We start from the raw sequence: 7499 nt of genomic DNA, 5'->3' as shown, positions 1-7499 counted from the left end.
AGTGGGCGATGATTCTCTCTTATCATTGATGTTTCTATCTCTCTCTCTCTCTCCCCCTTCTTCTCTGAAATCAATAAAAATATATATTTTTTAAATGATTCTGTAAACTGGGAAGCCCTCAATGGCAAATCAATATTGGTCATGTTGAATACATTAGAATAAATTCCCAAAATGTGATTGAGGGCTAAGATATTAAGGGCTTTAATAACGTGGAAATATTATGATATCACCAACCTAGTGGTCCAATCTGAGGTTTACATTCTACTGGAGGTAGATGTACTACCCCAACACTTATGGTTGCCATAGTGACAATTTGAAAAATAAGTGAGTTATGTAAGCAGCGGTAATAAAACCCTTATAAAAGTTACATGAAAATCACAATGTAATTGACAAATAAAAATCTAGAAAAAGAAGAGTAATACTCCCCCAAATAACCAGGTCATCAAAATATACAAATCAAGAAAATGCTAAATTGTCTGAGTTCATTTTATAGTTATAGGATTCTTTCTGAGTAATATCACTAACCTAAAAAGAAAATAAATAAATTAAATCAAAGTGTAATTAAAGGAACAAAATCCTCTTCACCAAGTAGAAAATTACTGCTAACTGTACCAAAGGATATGCCGAGTATAGGTAAGAATTCAGTAGGTCTCCCTTATCATTCCCCCTAACCCAGGAAGGTTTTTAGATCAGCAAGGTGCTAAACATAGCTGTATTTCAAAGCATCTTTTTCACTTATTCTACTCATAAATTTGTTAGACTGGGAGGAAAAAGTTGTTAAAACCACAGAAAAAAATTTGAAGTTTTATGGTCAGCCAATATGCAACTAGGGTAAGAAGCCTCTCCGTCTCTTCCAGTTCACTCAGCAAGATTTCTGTTCAACGTCAAAAGTATGAAACTATGTACAGCAGCCAGAAAAAGAACACAATCTCTTACCCACATACTTCATAGGCTCACTTTTGGTCCTTAGAGTTTCAACATTGTTTTCAAAACTCCTTCCCCCCTCCCATCAGACCCCTTCCAATTAGAGAGGGGGGAAGAATAAACATACTTATTTAATTCTGCTTTTTCATAATAAGTCAAATTCACCCTGCTTATAGGATTTTAAAAGAATGAAAGCAGGTAATTGTTGCTTCTGAAAATGATAACACAAATGACAAGAAAAAATATATAAAATCTGAATATACAATTACAACCAGAAACTTGAAAGATCTTTGACAAAGACATGATGTAGCCTAGATCAAAGTACCTCAAACATGAAATCCAGAATAATTAGGAATAATGTCTCACCAAAAGCAATAATAATCTCATCTAAATAGTAAAAGCAGCAATTTTTTTCATAAGAAAGAAATCTGCAACAATTCAGAAACAAGATGCCAAGGAATTACAGAAAGAAGAAGGTGCCATTCTAACATTAGGAAGATTCTCCCTTGCTCAGAAAGATCTTCCCCATACATCCTATTTCTTTTTATTTATTTGTTTTTAATCTTCACCCAAGAATATGTTTTGTGTGGTTTTTTTAGACAGAGGAAGGAAGAGGGGTGGAAGGGGAGGGGGGTAGAGAGAGAGAGAGAGAGAGAGAGGAAGGAAGAAAAGAAAGGAAGGAACAAAGGGAGGAAGGAAGGAAGGAAGATTGGTTGCTTCTCATATTTGCCCTGATGGGTTGGAACCCAAAAGTGCCTTGACCTGGAATCTAACCCTCAACCTTTTTGTGCACAGGATGAAGCTCCAACTAACCCAGCCACCCAGCCAGGGCCCCAAACATCCTATTTAGCTGAGATCATTTGCCTGAAGGATATGGCGTTCTGGTGTGAAGCTAAATAGAGAAATAAAGAGATAGTATTAGCACTTAACTAATTCAGGGAAGTGGAGAGCTGCCTGAGGGCTGCACTGAGGAGGTTTTTATTTGCCCAAAGGCATTGTTTATCAAGGACCTGACTAGTCGTGATACTTGGGTGCAGGGTAGGGAGTAGAGTGAAGAGGGGTTGGGGGGAGGGAGGAGGTAATAAAAAGAAAGTTTCTTGAGTATAGGTAACTTGATCAATTTCACAACTTTGCAAAGGGAGCGCGTGAGAGCAACTATGCCTTTGCTACCAAAAATCATTTATAATTTGTCTTTGGTCTAGTGTGGGTCAAATTTCATGGAGCTTAAGAGCAAACCCTGACAGTCAACAACCAAAATACTGTATACTCCAAATCTGGCTACATCTCAGCACGTCTAGCATAGTCCAGTCACCGTCATCCCCTGCCTTGATTACTGCAGTAACCCAGAACTGATCTATCTGCTCCGACACTTACTCCCTTAAAATTCTAAATACAGCAGCCAGCAATGCCTTTAAGACTAAGTCGGATCCTGAAGGCCAGTATGGCTAATACAGCATGAGTGAAGGGAGTGGCAGGAAATTAGGGGAGAAGAGAGAGGATACAGATCATACAGGGGCTTGAAAAACCACAATAAAAGCTTCAGATTTTCTTCTGAATGAATGAAGGGTTGTGAGCAATGAAGAGATACGATCTGACTTACGTTTTTAAAGTGCCAGTATGGATAGTATATTTTAAAAGCAAACAAACAAAAAACAGAGCAAGGATGAACAAGACTGGAACCAGGGAGGCCACTTAGGATTTCAATAGTCTAGAAGAGAGATGAAAGATGTAGCTTGGATGAGAAAGACAGTAGTGGTATGACTGATATGAAGAGGTCGCATTCTGAATATATTGCGAAATTATATTCCGTAGGACTTATTGATGAGTTGGGTTTAAGAAAAGGAGGAATAAAAAACGACTGAAGCTTCAATAGGTAGAACAGAATGCCATTTACTGAGGTGAAGATTGAGGGAGAAACATGTTGGAAGATATAAAAAAAATTTTTTTGGGATATGTTAAATTTAAGGAGCCTATTAGACATCCAAATGGAAAATTCAAGGAGATATTGGATATACAAGTCTGGAGTCAAGGAAGTGGATGGAGCTGGAAATATCAAAGAGATATCAATTTGAGGGTTGTCAGTGCAGAGATCATGTTCAAAGTCATTAAGATGAGACTACCCAGATACATGAAAAGGTGGCCTAAGAAGTCCTACTAAAGTCTGAAGTATTGTCTGCATTAAGATTCTATTTTTTTTTTTGTCAACTCTCACCTGAGGATATTTTTCCATTGATTCTTAGAGAGAGTGGAAGGGAGGGGAAGAGACAGAGAGAGAGAGAAACATCAATGTGAGAGACACTTCGATTGGTGCTTCCTGAATGTGCCCCAACTGGGGATTTAGCCTGCAACCCAGGTACATGCCCTTGACCGGAAACAAACCCGGACCCTTTAGTCCTCAGGACCCTCTATCCCAGAGCCAAACTGGCTAAGACAGCATTAAGATTCTACATGAAGTAAACTAAAGAAAAACAAATGGAGATATAAATACAATAAGATGCTTAAAACCTATTTTGGGAGAATGTAGATATTGGTAATGCTGAAGTAGGTTAAGATGGTGAAAAGTGGATGGCTGAGGTCAATGAACTGAGAGGCCAGGGAACGGGATAGATTGATTTGTGGATATTAAATCACTGAGAAGAATGAGAGGAATAGTGGTGGAGACAGACACAGCATAGATCTGCAGATGACTGCAGAAAGACAGGGTAGACTGGTAGGACTTATTTCAAAGAGAGTAGGAGATTTTAGAGAGGAAGAGGAAAGGGAATCAACTGTCCAGACACACTAATGAGAAAGAAGGCCCTTTGACACATGGGAATCTGGGAGGCTAAACAGCCTCCACTTGAGAGGACCAAGGGGAATGCAGTTCCTTAGGAAAGAACCAGATTTAAGTTAGACTGTGAAAGTAAAGAAATAAACCATTCCAGAGTAAAGATTTTTGGCCAATAACATATTGTGAGTTCCAAAAGGTAGAGTGGTAGGATTTACACTGGAAAGAGCTAAGAGTTTGGGACAGATAATGGGAAATGGTCAAAACAGCCGACTATTCTCCAATATTCATTCATTCCTACTTATGTGGTAGAAGAATATGAATTTTTGCTACACATCTGACCACCTAGGACCATGGTCGGCAAACTGCTGCTTACGAGCCACATGCGGTTCTTTGGCCCCTTGAGTGTGGCTCTTCCTAAGCCTTAGGAGTACCCTAATTAAGTTAATAACAATGTACCTACCTATATAGTTTAAGTTTAAAATATTTGGCTCTCAAAAGAAATTTCAGTCGTTGTACTGTTGATATTTGGCTCTGTTGACTAATGAGTTTGCCGACCACTGTCCTAGAACAAAGACTATTTCTCCAGCTGCCCTCAAAACTAGATGTGGCATTAACAGCTGTGAAACCCAGGAGGATCGGGCCTTAGCAAGCAGACGGACATCCCTGGACTGCAAGAGGGTGAAGGCTGGGCTAAGGGACACCCCCTCTCCCCCAAAGTACACGAATTTCATGCACCAGGCCGCTAGTGTGTTTATAATGTGGAATAGAGTTAGAAATAAGAAAAGAGAATTAAGCATTAATGCTAAGAATTAAACATAACATTATGCTAATTGAAATAAGTCAATCATGAAAGCACAGATACTGTATGGTTCCACTTGTATGAAGTATTTAGAGTAGTCAAATTCATAGATAGTAAGTAAAATGATGGTTGCCAGGGCTGGGAAAAGGAGGATTGGGGAGTTACTATTTAATGGGTACAGAGTTTCAGTTCTGCAAGAGTTAAAGAGTTCTGTGGATGGATGGAAGTGATAGTAGCACAATATGAATATACTTAATGCCACTGAACTGTACACTTAAAAATGCTTAAAATGGTCTACAATAAAAGAAAAAAGAACAATTACATTTAAGAAATAAAACAGAGATAGAAAAACTTTCAGTCAGGAAAGAGGGAAGGCATGATTTGTCAACAAGAATGTACCTATAAATAAGTAGCAGAAAAGCCTCAGTGGTGAACAAGAATGTGAAGGATAGATAAGAAATGCAAGAACTAGATCATAAGCACACTAATACCAAGTTCTTTTTAGCTCACCTGCATATTGGCTAACCCGTGGCTAACCACTATTGATGTTAATAGTTGAAGCTAATGTTTTGCTTTTAACTACCCAAGGTCCTGTGTTTAAAAGTGCAATTTGCATCAACAGTCTTCTAAACAGATAGCTCTGAGCAGGCTCCTGTGTCTCCTCCCAGAGGAGAAAGGAGGGAGAGAGCCAGATCTTTTATTCAGATTGGTCCTATCATAGAACTATACAAGATCTCTCTTGTATGACAGGTTCATCATTTCCAGGGACAGATTCAAAGACACAGCAAGTAAAAGAAACAGGTTTTCAAATGGCAGTATAGTTCAATTACAAAAGACCTCTAACTCCCACCCTACTCCAATTCCCATATGCATTTGCTAAAGTGTAGGTATATTCTGTGATATTTACATTTCCTTGCAATTCTAGTTATCATTATAGCTAGATATTGCCGCCATACTTTAATATTATTTTTTTATTTTTATTTTTTATTTTTTTGTTTGTGTTTGTTTCCTCCCACACATGCTTATTGAACTTGCAACCCAGGTACATGTCCTTAAAGACCCTTTGGTGTGTGGGCTAACACTCCAACCACCATGTAACTCTGGCCTGGGAAGGACTGTCTATTCTATTTTTTTAATCTATTTTTTTCTCATCTCCCCAACCCTACATCAAGGTATGTCCGCCTGTTCCATGCCTCCTTTCTTTGGGTCTTATTTTGTTGCTCAATTTATTTTGTTCATTAGATTCAACAAATAAGTGAGATGTGGGATATTAACACTATGGAATACTATGTAGCTATAAAAAAGAGTTATCTCTTACTGTTTGGGACAGCATGGATGGACCTGGAAAATACTATGCTAAGTGAAATAAGCCAAACTGAGAAAGACGAATATCACATGATCTCACTTATTTGTGGAAGCTATTTATTTTAAATAATTATAATTTATCTCAACTTTACAAATTAGCAACATAAAAGCCTCAGTTTACACAGGAAGCTCTCAATTCATTTAATTATTCTATGCCAAATTACTCTGAGATTCCCCCCTCAAATTATATACTAGAATGCAGACTTCCTATTACTTACCAAATCACTGGACTCTCTGTGCTAGACAATAGAGTATCATTCAGCACAAACCCACTGCCAGTCTGAGACAAAGCCATCTCAACTAAATCAGTCTTTTTGAAAGAGAAAATTAAATGCTTGTAGTGAGCCACTGAGGCTTTATGGTGATTTGTTATGCAATATTATTCCACAGCTGACTCTTACAAATTACTCCCAATCTTGTTTGAGAAGCCACGAGGGGAAATGCCTTCTGTAGGGAGTCTGCGCTAATACATTCTGTTACTCTAATGTTTCTCACTGCTGCGTACTGCAGAAAGAGTGAACAGTAGCATACTATGTGGTAGAGTGAAGAAACTGCCCTCCATGGAGAAATGAATGATGGACTGCCGGGGTCCAACCCCAGCAGGTCCAGGGGTCCCCAAAGGTGTGGACTGAGTCGGTGAAGAAGGAATGACACGGAGACAGCATTCAGTTGATCAGCAGCCTCGCCAGGTTCTCTAGTCACGTTCTCCAGCCAGGCTCTCCAGCTTCTCCAGCCAGGTTCTGTAGCCATGTTCCCTCGCTAGATTCTCCAGCCAGGTTCAGTCACCAGGTTCTAGTCTGGTTCTCTTGCCATGTTCTATCCAGGTTCTGTCTCTAGGTTCTGTGTCTAGGTCCAGGTTCTGTAGCCAGGTTCTGTCTCTAGGTTCTGTTGCCAGGTTCTGTAGCCAGGTTCTGTCTCTAGGTTCTGTTGCCAGGTTCTGTAGCCAGGTTCTGTCCAGGATCTTTTGCCATATTCTCTCGTTAGGTTTTCCAGCCAGGTTCGGTCACCAGGTTCTGTAGCCAGGTTCTTCAGCCAGGTTCTATCCAGGTTCTCCAGCCAAGTTCTGTAGCCAGGTTCTGTCTCTAGGTTTCTGTGTCTAATATTATTTTTATTGGCTATATTTATAATCCTTTCATTGGGTGTCCTAATAAATGCAGGGTGTTTATTATTATTCTAGCTAATAAACCATGTGATCCACAAATCTATATATATAAAGAGGTAATATGCTAATTGGTCCTAACCATGTCATAGTCACGACCGCTAAGGAGGAGGCTGCCTGTGCAGGCATGGCAGGGCATCGCTCCTGGGACAGGGTGGAAGCAGGGAGGCACCTGGAGGAGGCCCATGCCTGGGAGGGCAGGGGTGAGAGCCCGTGGCACTCCCCTCACCAGTCCTTTGCCATCTACCGCTCATCTGCCTGGGGAAGGAGCACAGTGCAGCAGGACGGGAGGTTTCCATGCTCTCCTCTGGCGCCATGATGGGGCGGGGCCGCCACATTGCTCCGGAGACAGGGCAGAAGCGGGGAGGCACCCAGAGAAGGCAGGACCTACTTGAGGTGACTTGAGAGACTGAGGGTGGGGCTTGAAGCAGCCAGAGAAGGCCAGAGGGGCTGGGGTGAGGGGGGCAAGGGGGGGGGGGCGC

The 7499-nt window shown here is 40.6% G+C and overlaps 1 protein-coding gene across 2 annotated transcripts in view; it reads right to left on the bottom strand.

The window, feature by feature from the left end:
- IFT80 (intraflagellar transport 80) overlaps nt 1-7499 on the bottom strand; it is a 106227-nt gene that overhangs the window by 91826 nt on the left and 6902 nt on the right. The gene's annotated exons all lie outside the window — the stretch shown is intronic.

Source organism: Myotis davidii, unplaced genomic scaffold, assembly GCF_000327345.1.
Source record: "Myotis davidii unplaced genomic scaffold, ASM32734v1 scaffold570, whole genome shotgun sequence".
Taxonomy (NCBI): Eukaryota; Metazoa; Chordata; class Mammalia; order Chiroptera; family Vespertilionidae; genus Myotis; species Myotis davidii.
This window is presented reverse-complemented; position numbering and strand designations above follow the sequence as displayed.